Source organism: Girardinichthys multiradiatus, chromosome 15, assembly GCF_021462225.1.
Source record: "Girardinichthys multiradiatus isolate DD_20200921_A chromosome 15, DD_fGirMul_XY1, whole genome shotgun sequence".
In the NCBI taxonomy this organism is placed as follows: Eukaryota; Metazoa; Chordata; class Actinopteri; order Cyprinodontiformes; family Goodeidae; genus Girardinichthys; species Girardinichthys multiradiatus.
Window position 1 is genome coordinate 35759256 of NC_061808.1, and position 26233 is coordinate 35785488.

The following is a 26233-nucleotide window of genomic DNA, read 5'->3' on the forward strand; positions in this document are numbered from 1 at the left end:
CGTGGTCCAAAAACCTTTTCCTCAGCGCGGTCCACGTTAGAGGTAGTGTTTGGGCGAAAATTAGTTTAGAGAGAAATAATCTAAATGGTCTTTTAATGACGTTTGTTTTTTTGTTGTGTTGAGAAAACTCAGTTAAATGCTAGCAGACTAGCTGCTTAGCTAATGATGTGTTTTGTGTTGTGTTTTTAAAGTTTAAACTTTATTTTCAGGGTGGTTTTTAAACACAGATCGGTCATAATGCGCTATCAATGCTTATGCATTTTGATCCTTTTATTGATGGTATTTTTCAGGTACATGATTGATTTTAGGGATGATAACAAGCTTTATGCTTCTTTTCTTGGCTTCAACCACTAATGGCTAAGGTAACACATAACTTATGAATTTAAGAATCATTTATCCAGAAAGGTTGTTAGCTTCCAATCTAGAAACATAATATTTCCCAAAATATTTTTACTAAATGTGATAGATAATTAAACACCATTAAGACTCATTAAGACTTGAATAAGAACCAAACCAGAAAGGTTTGGTTCTTATTCAAAATAATATTTCCTCGAATATTATTCTAATAAATAAAGGCAGCTAATTAAACACCAGTGAGAATTAGTCATCCAGAAAGATGGTTTTATTCAGCAAATCATTCTTTAAAATATAATTTTATTAAAACAATGTTTTACCTGATCTTGTATTGTGAATTGTTGTTTAAAGGTATACCAATTATTGCCTAAGTTAGTTCTATGACCAACTTAACTTCATTTCCAGATTCTGCAAGATAATCCTTGGTTCTCAAACATAAATAACATTGAATGGTAATCAGTGGCGTGCACAGACATTTTGGGGGGCAGGTGCTCAAGTGGGAAAAAAGAGCACCTTGTGCGGCACATGGAGCTGTCGGTTGCCTTTGTAGTGTGAGATTTATTACAGGCACAACATGAACATAATTTATATGTATTACTAAGCATCCCCAAAACAAACTGTCCTGTGGGTTGAAGGGAAATGACCACCCAGAAAAAAAAAACTCAAAACAAGAATGCATTTGACAAAATTCTTAAGATTAATAAGGCAAAAAAAATGATCATAGATTGATTTAAAGTTAGATTACTCATTCACAACCTGAACTTCCTGAGTCAAATTTGAAACTTATGTTATTCTTCTTTTTTTTTCTTTTTACACACTGAGCACAACGTGTTTGTCTTGACTATATCATTCTGTACTTTTATCACAAAATGTCTTCTGCACCAAATAACCTTATGTTGTAGCAAAGCAGGTTACACTGCCAAATTTACCAGGTAGGTCACACTAAATGAGTTGTCTTCTGAAATGTGAGTAACCAGTGACCATTCTACAGTGAAATCAACTATACCCAGAAAATGAGTTATAAAATCTTTATAGTCAAACTGAAACCAACATCAGAGAATATGATCATAAGAAGAATCATCTATACTTCTGCATGTAGCCAATATGACAGAAATTATTCTTAGAGAATAAAAATTAATGAGATTACAAGTCCTGAGAACTGATAAGATGTATGCTTTAGAAAATAAAATACTCTAATCACAACATCATTTTTACACACACAGAAGTAACTTAGCCTACATGCCCCACATTTACTGAACTTTATTAAAGGTATTTTAGTAGTGTATGAATTGTAACGTTAACCAGCTCATTTGGCCGTATTTCCAATAAAAAAAACATGAGTCAAACAGAAGTCATCATGGACCATTATAGCAAATGTTATACGTACATCTATGAGATAGATTTGAATTTATTTATTTCTTCTAATTTAATCTAAGAGTTAAATTGTAGACATTCTCCTGGCACATGGTGGCGGCCAAAGAAGACATAGCTGGTAAAGGTATGCCATTGATCGGCCTGTTCTGTTTAGATAAAATGGTGGCAGGTGAAGTTTTAACTTTTTCATCTGAAGTTTAAGAAGCAAGTATATTCGTTTTGTTTTTTTCCTGGATAGTTAGCCAGCCTGTCGGCAGGTCTGGGCTCTATCTGATGGCGGAGGGGAGGAGAGAAGAGCTAAGCTGGACAAGTGCAGGTCCAATTCTCCGCTCTGCACGCAGCCCGTCTCCGTTGAGAGACACACGAGGTGGGACACGTATGTGTGTTGGCGAAGGGGGGGGAGAATTTCAAAACGTGGGGCGCTGGTATTATAGGCCTTTAAATTCAGAAATTTTACCTTGGGCCCCACACTATACACTGTAAAAAAAAAAAGATTTCAGGAGGGCACTTTTTTCTCCAAAGGATAAAAGGGCAGGTGCTCTAGCACCACCTATCTGTGCACGCCCCTGATGGTAATGTTGCATCACTTTATTGATCACGGTTTTCATCTTTGATTCATTCGATCATACTGTACATAGTTGCTCTTCCTGATTCTTTCATTCTGCTAGGTAGTTTAGTTGGATTGTTTTAGCATAGTAAAGAGTTTGTTGATTAAAACATGTTAGACTTTGAGTTGACTTATTTATGTTAATAAATTCTTGTATTTTACAGAATTGTGTGAATTTATACTATGTACAGAGTTTTACTGTTAAGTAATGTCAGAGCTTGGTTTATCCCTTTCACTATTGTCTTAATACCAGCACCATAATTGGCTGGTATTCACAGGACAACACTTAACATCTGTTAAGTAAAACTGCAACATATGTCAAAGTTGGACTAGAATATTATACATAGAATACAGATTCTTTGAAACAAGGTTTGTGACCTTACTCTATTTGTGAAAAGAAAAAAGTAGAGATTTCTAGCTTTCTTGCAAATATTGTTAAAATCATATCTTGTTCTTGTGAACCAAATATCCTGGGCGGTCTCTTTTTAAGAGATGGATGTATTGTTACACCCCTACAAAAAACTGTTTACCTAATTCTTCAGCTACTTATTTTCTATTAAAAACACTTCGCAATATAAAAACACCAAGCTTTAGTTGGAGATGAAATATAAAATATTTATTTATCTTGTTTATGCAGCTGCCATGCTAGTTTCATATCAAGTCATTTCAACACAGTTTCTTTAAAAATGATTCTTTACATAAATAAAATATTAAGTTGTTGTGTTTTTCCTGTGTTTCATCTATGAAATGTTATAACTTCACAACATAATTTATTTAAAAGAAAAATTCAGTCTTTGTCTCTAAACTTTCAGTTTTTCAGGTTTAATTAGAATGTGTGAGTCCCTCTGAGGTTTCTATTTATTTATTTATTTAAAAAAACAATAGAAACAAGAATCAAACAGGTCTCTTTTTATCTACCCAATCTGACAAAGTAGATGATAATCTATTTCAGAAGCTGTGCACTGTTAAATACAATAAATAAAATGCTCAGACTCAATTTATTGGGTCTTTATTAGGTGCAAATAGTATGTGTGTTCTTTAAAGCATTGATGTTGCCCTTAAATAAATAAGTCATAGAAAGTCATAGAAGAACATTTTTAAATGCTTTAGATTCCAGACAGCAAGACACTGAAATGGCCATTTAAGCTGGGAGAAGTCTAGAGTCCTGAAAGAACCAATGCATTGCTCTGTTATTAATGGGCTCTATCTGTCTTGGACACCTTTTGCCATTTCTTTAATGCCAAAGAGCAGTGAAGGAAGACGCAATAAAGAACAGGGCCTGGAAGCTTCACTTATTATAATTAATAATTCATACGACTGCATTAACTAGGCCGGAACCCCAGTTTTACATGGCAGGCATGTAGTGTGGTGTGTGGGCCCGGAGGTCACACTCAGAGGAAGAGAAGATGGAACCTCAGGGCTTGTTACTGCAAATGAACTCTACAAGTGCACTGCCTATCCATGGTGGCTCATATAAAGGTGATGACCACTTTAAGACATTTTTTTACCTGCCGTTTGTGAAGTGCCTTGAGACAACATGTGTTGTAAATTGGCGCTATATAAATAAACTGAATTGAATTGAATACATTTTTTTAAAGATATTTTTTCAGCACTAGTGGCCTATATTTATTTATTTTTTGACAGTAGGCCGACAGGAAAGAGGGGTAGAGAGAGGGGGAGACATTCAGCAAATGTCGCCGGGTCCAGGACTCGAACCAGGGACGACCGCTTCAAGGACTGTAGCCTCCATATATTGTTGCGCGCTTAACCCCTACACCATCAGCGCCGCGCCCAATTGAATTGAATTTTTTAATAAAAAGTTGTTGATATACAATTTGTTTTTACTAATGCTATTATTTATGATAAGTATATTTATTCATCTGGGTATTCTTGCTGGCATTTAAATTATCTTTCCAAACATGTTGAGTTTCAAATGTCGGTTGTCTCAGGGCCTTTCTCACAAAATGGTTGCACAATAAAACTGCAACATGACAAGCTGAAATAAGGTTTCCCAAATTAGCTGTAATCCTGCAACAATCCAGCCCGACAATCCTGGACATCTTTGAGTATTAATCCTACGTGAAGGAGGTCTTACATTGAAAAATCCTGCATCACAGAACTAGCCAATAACAGCAGTATTGTTGGTTGCTATACCAACTCACCTACTCAGCCTTGTGCTTCCTCAGCACTTCATGCCACCACAGATCTTACACAAGTCAGATCAAGACAGCAAAATGGTGTCTCATATCTGATTTTAAAGTGATTTAAACGAAGCTTCCAAACAGTGGCCTATTTCTGCTACCTCTTTGATCGCTGCTCACATTTCTGTTCCACCTTTTAAGTCTCAGACCTTGAAGCGTGTATTAGTTCTTCTCAGTCAATGCAAGGAGTATAAAATCTGGATAGACATTCTGATGGGGAGGAAGTGTTTATCTGACAGCCGAAATAATTTTGTCTATAAAGAAGTTTTGCAATTAGGTGCTTCCACCTTCCTCTGGATGCCGCCTGATACTGTGTGAAATCCTTGCACTCTGTACGATGATGATTCTTTAAAATGAATAAACACTAAAAAGCACTGAGCTGTCTTTTGTTTATGACTGTCTCGCAAACAGTACATTAATAGATTAGTTCTCAGAAATGTAATTTTTTCACACTTTCACCACATATTTGAACATGACAAAAATGAAAAGTATTATTTTATGAAAATAATCAACAGAAAGACAAGCCTGTATCTATAAACATCCTCACAAAGTAGAGCTGCACTTTATAAACACAGTTATCCTCCAAATGTACCAAACTGTGTGACTTGGGCCAAATCTTTTTGTATTCTTCTACAAGCATCTTACAATAGTTTGCTGGAATTTTGGCCCATTCTTCCTGACAGAACTGGTGGATCAGAATCTGATCCGTTGCCTTGCTTGCTCACACACCTGTTCAGCTCTGCCTACATAGTCACTATAGGACTGAGATCAGGGCTTTTTGCTGGCCACTCCAAAAAATTGACTTTTGTTGTCTCTAAGCAATGTTGTACCTAATTTGATGGTATGTTTTTACCCATTGTGCATTTAGAGAGTCAACTTTTAACTTCCTGGCTGATGTTTTCAGATGTTGCTTCAGTATTCCTACATCATAAAGCTGCCACCCCTGTACTTCACAGTTGGGATGGTGTTCTCAGGCTTGCAGGCTTCCCCCTTTATCCTCCAAATGTCATTATGGTCTAACACTTCAATTTTAGTTCCATTAGACCCATGGACATTTCTTTGAAAATTAAGGTTTCAGTCCCTTTGTAAATTCGCAAGCTGTTATTTGGCTTTTTATGTTCTTGTTGGAGTAATGGCTTCATCTTCTCAGAGGGACCTTTGAGCCCACATTAGTACAGGACTCATTTCACTGTGCATAATGACAATGTCTTACCAGTTTCAGCCAGCATCTTTACAAGGTCTTTTGCTTTTGTTCTGAGGTTATTGCGTAACTTTGGCACCAAAACATGTTTATCCCTGGGAGACAAAACCCGTCTCCTTCCTGAACGGTATGATGGCTACACATTCCAATCCTGTTCATGTTTGCATTTAGTGGTTTGGGTAGATAAATGTTGGAACCTTCGGGCACCTGAAAATGTCCCCATGCGTGTAAATTCAATATCATCATCTAGGCTTTCCCAAATGGTTTATAGATATATAGTAGCAATCTTAGCATATGTAAACCTCTGAATGCAAAAGAAAATCCTAAGAAGAAGACATTTCCACCAGATTCTCTCAACGTTTTCTCAACTTTTTAACTTTTAGCAAATAGAAATAATTTTGGTTATCCTAACTGCTCTAAAACAAGAAAAACTTTGTCTGATTTATTGTCAGGTAGAGAGAAAAAAAATAGTTTTTTGGCAAATTTAATTGTACCTGATTCTCTGTTGAATTTGGCATTTTGTTAACTGATTCCTAACATTCATGCAGTATACTTTAAATTTGTTTTGCGGCATGAGTGGCCTTTATTTAGTCATTTCTTGAAAGTAGTCAGACACGAAATGGGGTGAAGAGAGGGGGAAGACATGTAGCACAGACGGGACTCGAGTCAGGGGACAGATGCGTCGAGGGCTGAAGCCTCTGTATACATGCACGCTTTACCACGCATGTATAGAGAGGCTTCAGCCATCTTCATATATCAAGACCCAAGTATAGTTCAGACACACTGGTTGTCTTTTTATCCAGTGTGTCTGAAATATATAATATATGCAACTAATAAATATGTTTCAACTTTATTTTTAGTAGTAGAGTAAAACAAAAAATTTGCTTGGTGTGCTTTAAATGATTCCAACTGAAATAAAGCACAGTTTGAAATCTGATTAGGCTTGCCATTTAGAGGAGTGCACATATCTCCCAAAATTTACTTTAATCACACTTTAAAACCACTTATGGAACTACGGACTGCAATTTGATTTTCAAACACCAATTTTAACTTGCAAAAATAATCAAAAAGCTATTTTCTAGAAACGATACTCCATTAAGAGTTTGTGTGGTTTAATGTACTCGCCCAATAAAGGAATTGCATAGTGCATATTTAATAAAAGTGCTTCTAGTTGGGTATGCTGGAGCTGGATCCAAGTGGCATTAATAGCCCCCTAAGAGATATTGCTGTAAACCTGCTCCACCCATCTAATGCCACACAAACCCAGAGACAGAACAAGTCAGAGCACCAAACATATCCGAGCAAGTCATAAAGTGAGGACGCTGTTTTTCTGTTTTGCCCTGGGGCTGTCGAACTAATGGGATCAAATATAGAATAATACATTTAAAAATCAAAGACATTATAAGGATTCTTTACCCTTTACCTTCTCATATCTTCTGTATTGTCATGATGACATAAAGGCATCAGAAACTAATGTTGCAGAAAAATAATGGGTGAGGGTTTTAATGCCTCACAGGTGTTTCCATAATGCAGCAGTTCCCCTTCATGTAGCACACAAACTGCTCAAGACCAAGCTGATGTCACTCTGCATTTTCCTCTCTCCTTCTCCATGCTCTGCTGTGAGCACATCTTAAGTGGTGACACTGCCATGATGAGAAAGCAATGAAGCCAAGGGCCTGTGTGAAGGACAGTGGTTTATGTGGCTGTTTTAATCTGTGTGGTCTAGTGGGAGCACGCGGTCAAGTATCTGAAGAAGGAAAAGTTAAATATGAATGTCAGTAGCCTGGGATGACCTCACTGTGTCTTCCTTTTGACAAAAACATTGCTACTGCCTTTTATTATTCCCAATTATGGCTCAGTACCTGCAGCATGTCAGACTTGTATCATGGAAATATGAAATGCCACAAAGTCTGAAGGTAATCACCCTGAATATTGCTTCACAGGGTTTTATCCAGTTTTTCCAGTTTATTTCAACACCTCATGAAATAAAAATCATCTCCTGACTTGCGTTTAAAAATACATGGATTACGGAGCATATATCATTTTTTAGGGCTCTAAAACCAAAAACGCCATTAGGCATGGAAAAAAAAAAAAAAAAATTGGCCTTTTGATCGTTTTTTAAAGTGAATACAGGAGGCATGCCTGCAGGGATGCGGTTCCTACATTGTCATCTCTCAGGGCAGCAGAGAGGAAATCGCTGGTCGACTTCTTTTTGAGGAACCTGTAATGCCTTTAGATTCTTTGATGCAGGAGCTCAGACAAAACCATTTCAGGCAGTTTGTCTTATTTTCAGCCGTTGTACAGTTGTCGCTAGCTGTATTTTATGTTGCATCTAATGATTCTTCGAAAAAGTAGTCTTACTCGGCAGCAAGTTTCAGACCTCACGAGCTACCTCTTCTTATACTGTTGTAGTAGCAAGCAGCTAGATAGAGACAACACAGGGATTCCAGCTGTGGGACTCTTCCTTCGTGGGGCTGGCCTAAGAAACATGTTAACGCTGTGCAGTGTGGGATTCAGAGCTTTGTTTTTAACCAGTCTGTAGTTCTCTGTGTACAGTTCAAGTCCATGTTTCATCCATGGAAGGGGCACAACATGTTAGACAGGTGGTACTTTTACATGATGGGTAGCTAAACAGTTTGGTACAGTGTCACAGTACCCGTTCAGTGTTACGGTGAGGCACAATGTCATTGTCAAAATAAACACTTTGATTGGTTTACAGCCTTTTTAGTGACCGCTAAAGCCAATTAGAAACCTCCTTGTCAAACTAAAGTAGAACAAAAACCTTGTGTAGAAAAAAGGGGGAATACATTTATTGGTAATCTAAGAAAGGAGGATAGAAGGGATGCACAAGAAACAACTGTGTCATGTTTTTAGTAGCTAACTGGAATTTTTTTCCTCTAATCCATCACTATTTAAAAACTGAGCTCTACACGGAGCTTTCTGAGAGGAACTAAGCTTTGAAAATGAGAAAGTTTTATCTCTGAACCACACTGCTTCTACTTTATGATGGCTGACAGGGGAAGGAGGTGTGGCAGATGATTTCTTCACAATGGCAGAACAGAACATTTACATTCTAGCTCTTAGAAGCTAAATTTAGGTTGACAGGTGATAATTTAAACACAAATGAACAGCTGCTTGCCAAGCTGTGCCTCATATGTGAGTGGACTTTGTGTGTACATGGACATTATCCTTCGTCTGTAAGTGCAAGCCTTTATAATAAAGCTTGTCGTATTTTCTTAAAAGTGATTTCCATCAGTTCACCGTGCGTAACTTCACCTATATGCAAGTGAGGGAGCCATAGAAGGAAGAAAACAGTGAAAATGTTCCAGAACTGCACACTGACATCTTTACAGTCTGCAGATGTTCCTTCAGTGGAAGGTTTTTAACTTTCATCTTCAAAATCAACAATATTTATTTTGCCTAACTATAAAAACTTCTTTTGAGAACTCTGGAAGGATAGTTAGGAGTATTGATGAGACCAATGAAGTCAGATACTACCAGAGTCCAAGTAAAAACTAAACAAAAAACAACCCTAACTGGCAGGTGGAGGGGCCAAAAATAACCCAAATCAGCAAGAAACTTTAGAATTCTTGAGGATTCTTGAAATTTTGCAAATATTTGGAAACAATCTGTAAGATTTGGTTGCAACACAGGTACGATCATAAAGATAAATCATGAGATTGAGCTTGATTCGCATTGATTTGCATGAATATAAATACAATTTGTAAGAATAATGCACAAGTGTTAGGAATCAGTTAAAAACCAGTTAACAATGTGCCAAATGCATCTGAGAATCAGGTATGATTAAATTTGCATTTGTTACTATTCTTCCCAAATTATGGGATTTCCAACATATATTATATGATGATAATGACGAGGGACTGAAAATACAAATCAGTAACAAATTCAGGAACTTATAACGATTCAACTAAGAATCCTAGAATTCTGACATTGTTGGTAAGTCCAAGTCTGGAGACTTCCTGTGAACCCACAGAGAACCTTGTCTGGAGGCTGACCAGGGCACTGAGAGAACCCATGGAGAACATTGTGTGGGAGCCGACTGAGAGGCATAAAGTACCCATGGAAAACCTTGTCTGGAGGTTAACCAGGAGACTGGGAGAATCCACGAACCCACAAAGAACCTTTTCTAGAGGTCGACCGTGGGGCAAGGAGAACCCACAAATAATCATGTCTGGAGGTTGACCCAAGAACAGGAAGAACCCACAAAGAACCTTGTCAGGCAGCCAGCAAGGTGACGTGGCTAATCCTCGGCCAGGAGACTGGGAGAATTCAAGGATGAGCTCAAAAGACTGGCACATAGGAGAGTGGGAATCAGCAGACTGGTCTACAGGATGCTGGAGTCAGGGAGACTGGAACCCATGGTGGAGCACTGGAGACTGGAGCCCACAAAGGGGCTTTGGAGGCCGGTCTACAGGGTGCTGGAAGCAACCGAGGAGTTTTGGAGATGAGAACCCATGAACTAATTCTGAAAATTGGTTCACAGCACACTGGAGCCCATGACGAAGCTCTGGAGACTGGTCCACTGGATGCAGGAACCCACAGAGGAACTCTGGAGAACAGCAGTAGAACCTCAGGAACAGCATAATCCTGAAGGCCTGTGCAGAGCAGCTCTTTGAAATTCTGCAGCACCTCTTCAACCTTAGCCTGACCTAGGAGAAGGTTCCAGTGTTCTGGAAGACCTCCTGCCTTGTTCCAGTACCAAAGAAACCTCATCCATCAGTCTTTAATGACATTTTAGATGTATTGCCCTGACATTCCATATCATGAAGCTCAACAATCCCCTGGATTAAAGACTACCTGACAAACAGACCACTGTTTATGAAACTGAAGGGTTGTGAGTCTAACCAGGTAGTCAGCAGCACAGGAGCACCACAGGGGACTGTACTCTCACCATTCCTTTTTACTCTGTACACCTCAGACTTCCAGTACAAGACAGAATCCTGTCATCTGCAGAAATACTCGGATGATTCTGCAGTCGTGGGGTGGATCAGAGATGGACAAGAAGCTGAGTACAGGAAGGTGGTGGACCGTTTTGTGGCATGGTGTGGAAACAATCATCTCATTTTGAAAGTGACTAAAACAAAGGAGATGATTGTAGATTTTAAGAGAATCAGGAATAGGTCAGACACTATTTTCACCATGGGAGAAGTGGAGGTGGTTCACCTGGACAACAGACTGGACTGAAGATACAACTCTGAAGCCGTCTACAAGAAGGTACAGAGCAGACTGTACTTCTTGAGGAAGCTGAGGACCTTCAGTATTTGCCGCAAGGTGATGCAGATCTTCTATTAGTCTGTTGTGGAGAGTGTGATCTCTTCTTCCATCATCTGCTGGGGTAGCAACATCAGAGCCAGGGACTCAACATTTATTAGCTCAACAAGCTAATAAAGAAGGCTGAGCATCCTCTTTATCAGACTGTTGTACAACAACAGAGTGTCTTCAGTCAGAGAATTCTTCAGATCTGCTGTAAGACAGACCTCTACAGGAGATCCTTCCTGCCCGCAGTCATCAGCATTTACAGCAGCTCTTTGAAGAAACTTGCATAATATGAGTTACAACATTTAATTTTCCTTTAGAATTAAAAAAGTATTTCTGAATTGAATTGAAATAAATAAATAAATAAATAAATTTGTCAATAATCTATAAAAAATCAGTCTAAAGGATGAAGTTGTTCCTTCCCATTGAATGACTAAAAGGAGGAAAGAGATTTATTTTTATTTCTCAGATTAGCATCAATAATAATTACACTTAAAAAATGACGATAATAAAAACTAATGATTAGGATTAACTCAATTAGGTAAAAATCCGATTAGATTCTATTGACTACATATCTCTGCATATAATTTGGACCTGTGTGTGCTCTGAGATTACCTTTTTAGTGAATTTGTGCTAAAAATCAATGTCATTGAACTGAATTTAGTCTCACTGTAACAAAGTACAAACAAAGATACTAACACTGACTCTACTCCTCAAACTACCTCTACAGCTAAAATGAAGAGTTTATTAATAAGAAATTAAGATTTTAGCATGACGTGTTCAAAAAGTTAACATTCATCTTTTAATCAATCTGCATCTGAAAGACACTCAAGATCTTATTCCTGTATTTATATACGAATCAGCTTGATCAGCTCAGGTCATCCTCTTAGTTCCTTTGGAAGCAGTATTGTTCCAGGAGACTGCTCTGACATTTGCAGAGACCTGTCTTGTTCCAGGAAAACTATGTTTATTTTATCATCAAGCAGTATGTTGGAGGGCTTCCTTTTTGGTGTGAGGCTGTTCGGGGCTGGAAGAGACCTTGTTATGGAGGGACTGTAGGTCCAGCTGCTGAAGGACCAGCCTAGCTGGCTGAGATGTCTGAGTGAAAACTTACAGAATATGGTGTGCTTAGAGACAGAGGCTGGGCAGCAGACCTGTTAGCTTAGAGCTGACCTCCTTAACAATGGTGCCACTGCTTTCTCTCACTAATCAATGTGTCAAAATCCCCCTGGATGTAGTGTTGGTGCTAGCTCCTTCCACCCATATGAGAAAGCGGTGGGTGCTGAAGATATCCTGGTGCTTTGATGAATGGTGAATCTTCTGCCCTCAGTTATGTGTCCCTATATAACCTAGAGAGAGAGCTAAACAATATAGTCCAGGAGTCTGAAGAACTTTCAAACGGATTACTTGAACCATAATTCTTTCCCTTTCTTTTTCTTTTTGTGAAACTGAAAAAATACAAACACAAAAACATATTCTTAATCCATTGCAGTCCAAATAATGCAAACTTATACTCACATGGCTCATTCAGGATTAACAGATAAACTAATTACCTTCACATCTTTCCCCATTATGCAACAAACAGAAATATTATAGCTATATGTAAGTGTTGGAAAAATGTGTAAAAGATTATCATTGTTTAGTTTAAACAAGGGTTATGCTTTAAGTTCTACTCTAGTGAAAATGATTCCCGGGAGTGGAGAGTTAAGGAATGTGGTCTGGTGTGGATCAATCCCTGGACATGACATGCTTAAACCATATATGGGAATGACCACTCTTCTAACTTGAAATCTCTGTAAGAATTGGATGAACCAATTCCTGCTTTTTACTTGTAAGAATGTGAGTTGTAAATAAAAGGCTGGTGCAAGGACTTCTTCCTTTGTGAGAATTAGTCACTGTTCTGCAGAGGACTGTCTCTCCCTTGCAAGTCAAACTTACTTGGTTCATTTGTGGCTTATTCATACACTTGTCTGTAATTATCAGCTTTTTAACTCTAACATTTCTTTGGTCCTTCGAGCCGGACCGCTAGAAATCTGCCGCCCGGGGCACAGCGGTGCGTGTGGGGTTCCAGTCTGTGCAGCCTCCAGAACGTCTGGAGAACAAAACTCCTGCACAGTGAATTCTGTGTTGGTAACCGCTGAATCGACCGAGGGGCACCGGGAGGGTGGATCAATGTGTTTCGACAGACAGTGTGAATGAACGCACAGGTAAGACGGAACCAACTGGGTATAAAAAAAAATAAATAAATAGGAGTTTTTGAGTTTAGAGGTACTCGTAATTTCCCTTAAGGAAATTCAAAAGCAAAAGCAAACTCCGTTTAAAAATAAAAATAAATAGGAGTTTTTGAGTTTAGAGGTACTCGTAATTTTCCCTAAGAAGATTCAAAAGCAACCAACTCCATGGAAAAATTCTGAGTTTAAAAAGAAAAGCGCGTAAAAAACCTAGTCTAGTTGATTTAGGCCTATAAGTGATTGTGTGTTGGTGCATGTGTGTGTGTGTGTCTGCAGAATCATACGGCACTCAGTGAGACAACCTGAAACCTTGCTGGTGTTAACATAAAGTTGTTGACAGCTGAGAGGTGTTGTAGGGAATTCGGATTTAGATATTAGGTGCCATCATATCTCAGTCTAAAACTCCTGCATTCTCCGAGAGTAGAACTCAAAGCAGAAAACCGGATCAGCCTGAGATGTGAGTGGCCCGTTGAGGAATTCTGTTTTGATTTGATGGTACAAGATATGTATAATAAATGCACCTCTGTTATATATATATATATATATATATATATATATATATATATATATATATATATATATATAAAAAGAAAAGAGCAGAGTCTGAATAATAATAAACTAGAGTAAATAGGATAAAAGCATATACAATAAAGGAAAGAGAATCAAATAAATAGTGCTAATATAAATTAATAGAAGTAGAACTCAGTTCTTAACAAAAGTTTTTAATAGATATAAAATAAAAAAAAACAACTCTTAAAATGGGGAACTGCGTCCAGAAGCAGCCCTCGTTAGAAGGAGATGGAAAGTTTATGCACTCAAAAGATCCAGATACAGTAGAAAATCTCACTAAATGGCAGAAAGATTATGATTTTAAAGGACATCTTTCGGTTCCTGCTTGTACCCATTTGGTACAGAGATTACAACAGAAAGACAAACTTAGGAAAAGAAAAAACCCATCCAAGAATTAATAAGGGAAAAAAAAAAAATTGGCTTGCTGAAGCTCATAAAAGAAAGGCAGGAAACGATAAAAAGGAGATTTATATAGCAGTTGCCAGACAAGAAGATAATGACACTGGTGTAGTAAGGGGGAGGGGCAGGCAGCGACAGCCCCAGCCTGCTGCTGCAGCTGCGATAGTGCCTGAACCCTCAGCACCAGTGGGACAAATAACTGAAGAGGCGCCATCATATTCACCATCAGTTTTTCTGACTTCACAAACTATGAGAGAGGGATCCCCAAATTGAATAATCAGCTTCCCGGTAGCAAAAATACTAGGCGGAGAAAACAGGCAATTAAACTGGATGGCCTCAATGATATTGCTGATGACACTCCCTATAAATAGCATTTAAAAAATGCCCTCCAAAAAATGCCCTCCGAGAAAATGCTTTACCACTTTGAAAGTGTCCCCAAGTGCAGTCGCAAAAACCATCAATCGCTACAAAGAAACTGGCTCACATGAGGACTGTCCCAGGAAAGGAAGACCAAGAGTCACCTCTGCTGCAGACGATAAGTTAATCCGAGTCACCAGCCTCAGAAATCGCAGGTTAACAGCAGCTCAGATTAGAGAACAGGTCAATGCCACACAGAGTTCTAGCAGCAGACACATCTCTAGAACAACTGTTAAGAGGAGACTGTGTGAATCAGGCCTTCATGGTAAAATAGCTGCTAGGAAACCACTGCTGAGGACAGGCAACAAGCAGAAGAGACTTGTTTGGGCTAAAGAACACAAGGAACATTAGACCAGTGGACATCTTTGGTTCCAACCACCGTGTCTTTGTGCGGCGCAGAAGAGGTGAACGGATGGACTCTACATGCCTGGTTCCCACTGTGAAGCATGGAGGAGGAGGTGTGATGGTGTGGGAGTGCTTTGCTGGTGACACTGTTGGGGATTTATTCAAAATTGAAGGCATACTGAACCAGCATGGCTACCACAGCATCTTGCAGCGGCATGCTATTCCATCCGGTTTGCATTTAGTTGGACCATCATTTATTTTTCAACAGGACAATGACCCCAAACACACCTCCAGGCTGTGTAAGGGCTATTTGACCAAGAAGGAGAGTGATGGGGTGATGCGCCAGATGACCTGGCCTCCACAGTCACCGGACCTGAACCCAATCGAGATGGTTTGGGGTGAGGTGGACCGCAGAGTGAAGGCAAAAGGGCCAACAAATGCTAAGCATCTCTGGGAACTCCTTCAAGACTGTTGGAAAACCATTTCAGGTGACTACCTCTTGAAGCTCATCAACAGAATGCCAAGAGTGTGCAGATCAGTAATCAAAGCAAAAGGTGGCTACTTTGAAGAACCTAGAATATAAAACATATTTTCAGTTGTTTCACACTTTTTTGTTCAGTATTCCACGTGTTTTAATTCATAGTTTTGATGCCTTCAGTGTGAAGTTACAATATTCATAGTCATGAAAATAAAGAAAACTCTTTGAAGGAGAAGGTGTGTCCAAACTTTTGGTCTGTACTGTATACTGAAACTCAATTTCAAGATAAACGTACAGATCGTCCCGTATCGAGCACACACAACCTGCAACAAATGAGTCCATCACCGTCCTACTCCATGTGCACAAACAAGTGAAACTTAACTTTTTATGGTCTAAAGAAAATACCTCTTCCTACCGCTAGATGGCAGTGTTCACCACAAAACACTGAGTTTCTTAACGCAACCAAATAAAATATTCCTTACAACTCAGAGACAGAACACTCACCACCTGACATCATATGGATGTCATTCAAACTAACTTATATAAAACATAAAACATTTACCAGCTCTGAAACAGTATCAAGTAAGTCCACAGTTTCTTATGCAGTGTCCTTCGATACTAGAAGAACGACCTGATGGATGGGACTTAAAACAAAAAAACACTGTTCACCCTTTCTAAAGACTTTAACTTCTAATTTTCGCACTCTGCCATCCTCACTCGGAAAGGTTTTGTTAACAAGTCCAGTAGGCCAGTCATTCCTCTTCTCTTGACCATCTTTGAGTAAGACCACATCCCCTACTTGAAGATTCGGTCTTGGTGTTCTCTATTTTCTTTGACCTTGGAGTCCACTGATGTATTCCTTTCGCCATCGAGCCCAGAAAACCTCAGCCAAGTACTGCACACATCGCCATTGCGCTCTGAAAAGGTTGCAATTCTAAAAATGGCCGGGTTACACGGATGGCATGCCATACTTTTGAGTGAGCAGCATAGCTGCTGAGAATCATCGGGTGCTCTGAACCAGTAGAAACTGTTGCATTCACTATTGCAGTTATCTCTGCCATGAATGTCACTAAGACTTCATGAGTAAGCTTCGCATGTCCATGCTGCAATATCATTGCATCCAAGATTCGCCTGGAAACCCTAATCATGCGTTCCCAAGATCCGGCCATGTGTGATGCATGAGGAGGATTAAACTGCCACTGACAATCATTGTCCTCAAGGTAAACATCAATGCTCTTATTATGACACCCATTTTTGTCAATTTGTAGCTCTTTGCAGGCACTCACAAAATTGGTCCCACAGTCAGACCTGAACAGTTTCACGGCTACTCTGATAGCAAAGAACCGGCGTAGAGCATTGAAAAGATGAAGTGTCCATTGATTCTATAACTTCGAAATATACACATGTATGTGCACATACAGGTAAAGATGACTGCCCATCTTTTTGCCTCGGCGTGACCTCCTCTTGTCTTTCTTGCTGTGACAGGCCATGGACCAAACACATCCAGACCCACGTATGTGAATGGAGGCTCTGTGCGTAATCTGTCTTCAGGCAGATCAGCCATGATCTGCACCTCTTGTTTCCCTCTGAGCCTACGACATGTGACACACTTAAAGATTATCCTGCTCACTGCTCTCTTTCCTCCCACAATCCAAAATCCAGCGGCTCTAACTGCCCCTTCTGTAAAATGTCAGCCCTGATGATGCGCTTTCTCATGGAAGTGTCTGATTATCAACTCTGTCACCTGATACTTTCCTGGAATGAGGAGAGGATTTGTTTCATCTAAGGTTAGCTGCGCCTTTGCCAGCCGACCTCCCACTCTAAGATGACCATCAGAGTCCAAATATGGACTCAGTTTGCTTAGCAAGCTTGACTCTTTCACAGATTGACGCCGCTCCACACATTTAAAGACATCCGTGAAGACCTCTTTCTGGGCATCTGGATGACTACAAGTTTAGCTTGGTGAAGCCGTTCTCTTTCTAGGTTTGCTCTGCACATATGCCAGCTGTGACAAATGTGCTCCTGCTTGTCCTTGAAAGATTTGGCAATACGTTGCAGCCTAGCAAAAGTTTTAAGCAGAACACTTGAACTAGAAAATGGCCGAAGTTCTGGGTCCTTCTCAGGATCGACAAGACTGAAGAACTTCTGTGCTTGACTTTGTCCTGAGCCTGTGAGGAAAGCAGGTCCACGTAGCCATGTGGAAGAAAGGAGCTGCTCAGCAGGTAGTGCCTTTGTGGCATGATCAGCTGGGTTTTCGTGTGTGGGTACAAAATGCCACTGATGTATGTTTGTGGATTGTTTAATGCGTTCTACTCGGTTATGGATGTACACATAAAAATATCTCCTCTCGCTGAATATGTATCCCAACACTAGTCTTGAGTCTGTGAAGAAACTCACATCATCCACTTTAAAATCTAGTTCCTCTTCCACTAATTCAGCATCCTCCACAGCCAATACTGCAGCACAGAGTTCCAGCCTTGGGATAGTGATATCTGGTTTTGGAGCAAGTCTTGCTCTACCAAAAAGGAAACCAACTTCATGGTAACCATCTGCACTGGTAAGCTTCAAATAGGCTACAGCACCCACAGCCTTTACGGATGCATCAGAGAAAATTACAACTTCTTTCCTCTGTACTGCTGATGCTGGGATCGAAGTGTACATTCTTGGAATGTTCAACTGTTGCAAGTACTGTAAAGAGTCTTTCCACCTTTCCCACACTGCTTGCTCTTCTTTTGGAAGTTGGTCATCCCAACCACTGACCTCTGACCTTCAATGCTGATAGGCACTGCAAAGCTGAGGGGGTCAAACAAACTGTTAATGACTGACAGCACTCCACGCTTTGTGTATGGTTTTCCATTACCTGGAATGTGAACAGATCTTAAGACAGATCCCAATCCCAATCCTAGAGTGTGATCCATGGGCAATGTACTTTCTCCAAGATCCAGCCCTGGCTGTCCGGTGGTGAGATCCTCTTGGGGAAAAGCCCCTCGTATGACGGGGCTGTTAGACAGAATCTTGTGCAGACGTATATTAGACTGCGTAAGCATTCTCAGAGTTTTGTGCAGCACATCAACAGCTTCATTCCCAGAAGAGAAGGATTTGAATCCATCATCCACATAAAAATGGCGTTCGATAAATCGTCTCGCCTCACTTCCATATTCCTGATCACCTTCAATGGCAGTTCTCTTTAACCCATAGATGGCGATTGACGTGATGGACAGTTTCCGAAAACATGGACTCTCATTCAAAACTCTGCAATCTCTCCATCAAGTCGTGGTTCTGAAACCACATAAAATGAAGGTAATCTCGGTGCTCTTTTTTAACTGTGAAGTTGAATAACATCTGCTCCACATCTGCCATCATAAGGTTCGAGCCTGAATCTGATCAGCACACCCACCAAGGTGTTGTTTAGGTCGGGGCCTTTGAGCAGTACTTCATTCAGGGATATCTTGTTATATTGAGCACTCGAGTCAAACACTATCTAGATCTTTCTGGGTTTTTGTGGATGATAAATGCCAAAACGTGGGAGATACCAGCATTCTTGGCCAACTTTGATAGGAGGAGCATGTTCATCTTCTCCATAAACTCCACATAACGATCTTTCATCTCTGTCTTCTTTTCAGTGTACGAGGTAGTGACATTAAGTGAGTGACAGCTTGATCTCTGTTATTTGGTAGCTGTTGACGAGTGGACCTAAAGGGGAGAGGAGCCACCCAGTTATAATTCTCATCTTTGTGGAACTCTTTGCTCATGATGTCCAGAAAATGCTGATCTTCAGCAGAAGGAGCCAGCTTTTCATCCTGTGGCGTTCGCTTGAAAATCAGTTTACCTATATCTTTTTTAGCATACGTATCTACAAAGAGAGGGCAGGTATGTGTAAGCTTCTCTTTAATGTTAATTCTGCTGTTACAGGAAGTAAAACAACTGGGCCACCCCTTCTCTAGTATACTGGTTTTGGAAGAGCTCACCGCAGGTTTATGAGCTCCGATGAGGCAAACGTCCCCTACAAGCACCCATCCCAGATCGAGACGTTGAGCGTAAGGTGCATCATGCGGGCCATTAACCTGGTTACGTACCTTGTGGGCTCATATTATGTCTCTGCCTAGGAGCAGGAGTATCTCCGCTGAGGGATCGAGTGATGGTATGTGGGATGCAATAGATCATAGATGCTGATGATGCATGGCAGCCTCCGGGGTTGGTATTTCTGTCCTGTTATTAGGGATCTTGTTACAGTGGCATGGACACTTTCCCATCCACTCCCTCAATAGTGAAGCCGTTAACCTTTCTACCGCTAGTATGTGTCACGCTGGAGCATGTCTTCATCGTATATGGTAGAGTTTGACTATGCACCTCAAACATGTCAAAAAAGGAAGACCTTGCCAGTGACACATTACTCTGGTCATCTAACATGACATACATTTTCTTTTTCTTATCAGGGAACCCACTGGGATAAACGTAGACCAGAAATATTTTAGAGCATGACTTTCCCTGTAGTCCGCCTCCACAAACCTCTGTCCAACTAGACGAGGTCTCAATGAGGCTTTGATCACCTTGCTCCCCACCATGACCTTCCAAAGGTGTTTTTTGCTCTTTTACTGACCAAGAGGGTAGGCCAACATGCAGTGCAGTGATGTGGCTGTTACTGTTACACTCTGAACAACGAATCACTGCTTTACAATCCTTTGCCCTATGCTCTGTTGAGAGGCAGCATTTGTAGCAGATTGAGTACCGCTTCAGTAAACCCTTTCTCTCGTCCAATGTCTTCATTTGGAAACCTCGGCATTTTATGAGTGGATGTGGCTTCTTGTGATTGGGACATTGTTTATCAGGTTCAAGAGGTGGTGCATCAGTATTTCCCCCGTGTGTCAATCTGCATTTTGTTTTTGATGATTGGCATTCTGCTCTTTGTGTGTTTTATGAATGTTTTTTCTGCATTGGGATGTGGCGCATTGTAGCCTCGTAATGTGAAACTGGGATCTGTTTTCATTTCAGCCTGATAGTTCACAAACTCAACAAAATGAGAGAAAGGTTGATATGTTACCTTGTGATCTTTCTTGTACTTTGTTCCTTGTTTGATCCATGCCTCTTGTAAATTATTTGAGAGCTTCTCTACTATGGGATTTATTCCTCTCGATGTATCAAGGAAACTGAGGCCTGGCAGATGGCCTTCATCCTTTGCTGCTTGTATTTCCAGAAGAAGGTCAGCGAGCTCCTGCAGCATATGATTGACTCTATAGGAAATTTTAGGGAAATTTTCCAAACGTTTGAACATGCTCTCCTCTATGACTTCTGATTACCCGTAAGTCTTGTCTAACCGTTGCCGTAGTCGCCAAAGGCCTGTCTCTGGATTGTTGACATAAACTGCTTTGATCCTCAAAGCATGCTGAAGAGACTCTCCGTCAAGCCACTTTGTGAGTAACCCAAGTTCCTCACTAGCTTTAACGTTCAATCCATCAATGCCATTATGAAATGTGGACTTCCAGAATATATATGTCTCTGGTTTGTTGTCAAAGATCTTGAACCCGGAGGTCAAAAGATCTCGATGTGCTAAATAGGTAGCTAGATCTGAGATCTCTCTGGTTCTGGTACCTGGACTGTCAAAGAGAGGTGGGCCTTGATAAGGTTGACTTCCAGCTGAAGTTGCTGCGGTCTGGTCAGGATTTTGTTGAATAACTGGTTGGAGTGCGCAGTAGTACAATTTATGTGACTCAGTGTGCTCAGGATGTGGCTCCTCCATTTAGATTAGGCTTATTAAAGTGAGTTTCAATATATTCCTTCTTGCGTTTGGTTGGCTCAGGCATTACTTCTGCCACAATCGATGTGTCTAATTCGACTTTGTCTTCGGGGCCTTCCAGCGCTGCCTTGAGGACTCTTGCTGCAGCAAGGGCTGCTTCAGCCTCGCCTTCCTGCTTGAGAGCATTTAGCCGTGGTTCAATCCTTGCTTTTTCAACCTCAAAATCAATTTGTCGTTTGGCAAACTCCGTATTTGTACGGGCAGCCTATGCTGTGGCCCGTGCTTGTGCTGCAACCAAACTTGCACTTGATTTGGTTGACCGTCGTGAACTTGACATTTTAATAGATCCACACTCTGATCTCACCTCCATTTGGGAAATGGGGGGAGTGTCGTCAACACCGGACATTTACATGTTGAAGATTTAATGCTCGACATTTTGCCGGATCTTTTCAGTCTTCTGCCCTCAGTTATGTGTCCCTATATAACCTAACCAGAGAGCTAAACAAAGTAGTCCAGGAGTCTGAAGAACTTTCAAACGGATTATTTGAACCATAATTCTTTCCCTTTCTTTTCTTTTTGTGAAACTGAAAAAATACAAACACAAAAACATATTCTTAATCCATTGCAGTCCAAATAATGCAAACTTATACTCACATGGCTCATTCAGGATTAACAGATAAACTAATTACCTTCACACCTTTCCCCATTATGCAACAAACATAAATATTATAGTTATATGTAAGCCACAGAGTTAAATTACCCAAGCTACTAGCTAGCCGACTAATGAGCGACACAATACGTTTTCGACCTTCAGCGGCCTGTTTAAACAAACGCATATATTACCAAGTTCACATTTCCTACATATATTCAAACTCAATTTCAAGAAAAACTTACAGGTCGTCCCGTATCGAGCACACACAACCAGCAATGAATGAGTCCATCACGTCCTACTCCATGTGCACAAACAAGTGAAACTTAACTTTTTTATGATCTAAAGAAAATACCTCGATGGCAGTGTTCACCAAAAAAACACTGAGTTTCTTACTGCAACCAAATAAAATATTTCTTACAATTTAGAGACAGAACAGTGAATGTGAATAATTTCAGACTACCCCCACACATTAGCAAGTGCAAATGTTAGTTACTATGGACACTAAACTGATGGACAGGCATTATTGCTGACCAAGGGTTACACTGAGTTTTCAAGCAATCCTTCCAGCTGTTTGAGAATCAGTTAGAGTTACGAGGAACACAAGAAGAATGAATAAGCACGAACACCAGGAAGTCTGAAGACACACTGAAAAAGTACATCCTCCACAAAAGATATAGCATATACCCACATAGATGGGGATTAATGACAGACATTTTTAGGATTGAATGAGCCCAGCATCCCACACATGAGTGATGAGCAGCAAGCTCAAGCTCAATGAAACAGAGACATGATGAATGTGGAATCAGTTCAAACATTCCAGCAAACAAAAAAACCTTTGAAGATTACAGGGTGGCCAAAGTTTTAAAAGGAGGGATCAACACTGCCCTCCATTTGATTTGTGGATTTTTCTGTTTATTTGCATTGCTTACACATGCCAGCAGTCTTAATTTGGTGATATTTCAAAGCAGACCTGTCAGTTCATTTCAGAATGAGCCTATAAAGCAGCAAAGGCGCTGACACGTGGGAAGAGATATGAGAGGCAGAATTAATTAGGTGCCAGAGACTGTGTATAAACAGGGACGTAGCTCAACTAAGCTGAAGAAATAGAAGGAGGCTGAGACGTGGCCATGTTGATGGATAAGTATGGTGCAGATTCACTGCCGGGCCTACCTACTCAACACCACCTCCACCCAACTGAGGTCAGTGCTTAACTAACATGTGCCATGACAAGCAGCAGCAGATCTAATCACCCATCTTGGCAGGATGGGAGGACAAGAGAATGACTAAGGTCAAACTCGTCTTGTGTCAGTCAGCAGAGTCTTAAGACACGGTCATGACTGAATCTGTTGCCTGTAATCATTTGATTCTTTGTGTTTACCTTTCTGTGCTGATACTCAATGCAGTCGTGTTGGAGGCATCTATTGAATTCTTCCTTAAAGATTGAATGAGTAACTAATAACTAAATGATTCATTATTTTCATTAATTAACTTTAATTAAGTTGAACAAGTAGTTAATTGTTACTGTATTTGAAATGTACCTCTCATAAGCATAGTTGTGAAAACCCCCCCCCAAAAAAGCCATAAATTGTGTTTGACCAAAGTTTATGTTTCCTGTTAACTACTGTAGAAGAGGCAGGCTGAGGTGGAAAGTATCATTACATCTGCATGTGATGGGGACGTCTCTGCTCAGCCAACCTCAATTAAAAAACCTGAAATGTAATATTGCTGAGTTACTCGTCAAGCAAGTCTTTGAAATCTGAGAGAAAGGATGTGGACCAAGCAACTGGGTGGAGACTTTTCATAGATAAAAAAGCCTGCATTCAACTAAAAACTCTACTTTCTCTGGTTAAACTCCTTGTTTTTGACCTGGCACATGTGGGAGAATAAACCTTATTTGCATCAAATGTTGCTCGTCCATAATGCTTTGCTGTTTGAGTTTGTTTTTCTTTGGTTTTTCGCTTTGACTTCTGGGTTTTTCCTGCAAAAATTCTGAAGCATTTTGAAGATTTTTATCAAGCTAAGGTTTCTCATGGATCTAACAGCAAAAAGGTTATCCCACTACAAGGTGAAAGTTAAGTATGGTGATAGTATAGGAAAAATGAGAACATACCCTTTGTTCCTCATGACTGCCACAGGTGTTGTTTGTACCTGGATGCTCGTTTAAGCACAGATGTGGATCCAGTATCTGTGTGATAAAGAGAGAAGTACAGTCAAAGGCAATCGCTAACAATTATGTCTTAGTAAGAGTAGAGAAAGTCAGGGAAACGACTCATCTGCTTTTCAATATGCTAAACAAACTTGAAATGTCATCCTTACATAAAACCCATGACATGCTGAGTACGTGTCATGGGTACTCATGACTATACTCAGTATGTACTCATGTACTCTTTTTCATTAGTTTCCTTTTCCACTGATGAAAAGGAAACACATCTCATCTGGATGAAATTGTTCCACATCTCAGTTAATAACAAATGTCTCATAATCTGGCAGAAGGGACATTTTAAGTTCAAACTTTGCAGAAACATGTAAACCACAGCAAGCCTCACATAGTAAGGTATGAAGTATTAAAGGTTGGGAGGACTGAGAGGAAGGAGCATCACAAAAGCTAAATTTAGAAACGCTTTACCCAACAGAGCCATTAGATACTGCTATAAATGTCACATAGGCTCAGTGTGAAATACACTTCTAGAGATATTTTAAAAATGGATTTACCATCCTCGAACTGGAAACAAATCTACATCTACATATTCTGAAAAATGCTTTAACACCTATTTTGTGCCAGTACGAGTTTAAACAATCATAGAAATTACTAGCTACGTTTACAAGGACATAAGTAATCAGAATAAATGGCTGATCGGACTAAAAATGTGTCATGTAAACATGTCAGTCTGAATGGATTCGGCAGGATCGAAATGAAATTGTTATCCGACAAAGACGGAAGTACTTCTTCTTCTGTGTTTTTTTAGGGAAATTTGATAACTGTGCATGTCAGTGATTCAAAACAGTTGTAGCTCCTATTTTCAGTCATATACTGTACCTTCTTGACATTACACTTAAACTTTAATGCAAACAGAGTCAGGACAACGTGAGATAAAAGCACAATCGGCTCCACTGCTGTTTTGGTTTCAAGCACATAAAGCAATTATGGGTAGAAATGTAGTGGGCATTGTTTCTAAAAGATTCCAGATACATAATCCACATGGATAAAAAATCTAGTGTGTTAAGGGGAGATGCACAGTGGAAATGTTCAGGTATGCTAAATATTTGCATTAGTGTGGACAAGGTCTAAAAGGCATGCAAACCTTAAAGCTCCAGATGCACTCTAATATGGTTTAAGACCTGTGAATAAAAAGTAGTGTAGTTCTTTACTTTTCCTTGTGTACACCTTTGAAAAAAACACCATGTTTTCAGGTACTTTATGTCCTGTGTGGATTTTAAAAAGACTCAAATGAAGGCAGAGTGATAAGGTGAGGTATTTTTAATAGATAAAATAAAACCTAGACACGGAAAAAATAGGACATGAACTGGAATGGCAGAAACAGGCAGGGAAGCAAGGGGACAGGGAAAATGCAGTTGATAGAAGAAACAAGCGAAGAACAAGAAAAAACCACAGAGCATACATACTGCAGCAAAGGAGGAAAATGTTAATTGGAGAAACACAAAGAACACACCTAACAAATTGAGCACAGAGAAATACACTTAAGAAAGAAAGACCTAATGAGCAAAATAAACAATAAAAAAATGGTCATAATACATACACAAAAGAAAATCAGAACCCAACACCTCACGATCGTGACACGTTAGGCATTCATTCACAGTAGGTCACTCTTTCAGCAAGCTGTGATTATAAAGATGTACAGGTATCCAGTTCAGAACCTTTTCACAGTTGTAGCAGCGGGCTCAGTGTTTTAACATTTACATCTGAGCATTGTGGGAACCTCATTAAGCCTCTGAACCACGGTTCTTGTATATGTGATTTCTTTAAAATGGCTCATCCTCTCTTTCAAACAACACATTTCAAAAGTTATGCTTGTAGACAGTAGTGGGCACTGCTAACAGAACATATCTACAACAGGTACCTGCTTAAATGTTGTGAAAAGGAACTTTTAATCTAACAAACGTCCTTCATTAGAACGTATATTCTAATTTATTGAATAGGATAGTAGATCTGTTGAGGGCTGGTGTGTTATAAAAATCTTACATTTGGTGAAAATTAAACATTTACAACTCACTGTGAGTTATAAAAGTTTAATTTCTTATTACAAGAAGTCACATTTTGGTATTTTGTCCTGTAATGAAAACTGACTCCATAAAAACCTTTAATCACTGGTGACTTATGATGTAAACTGGTCAATTTTGAATTGACAAGGAGACATTTATAAAAACTTAAAGG

General features: G+C 39.8%; 1 protein-coding gene across 2 annotated transcripts in view; it reads right to left on the minus strand.

Moving 5' to 3' along the window:
- LOC124881751 (heparan sulfate glucosamine 3-O-sulfotransferase 5) overlaps nt 1-26233 on the minus strand; it is a 157865-nt gene that overhangs the window by 40436 nt on the left and 91196 nt on the right. For both annotated transcript variants that reach the window (XM_047387509.1, XM_047387511.1), the window contains exon 2: nt 23951-24025. The gene's annotated coding sequence lies outside the window, so the exon portion shown is untranslated. The remainder of the gene's footprint in view (nt 1-23950; nt 24026-26233) is intronic.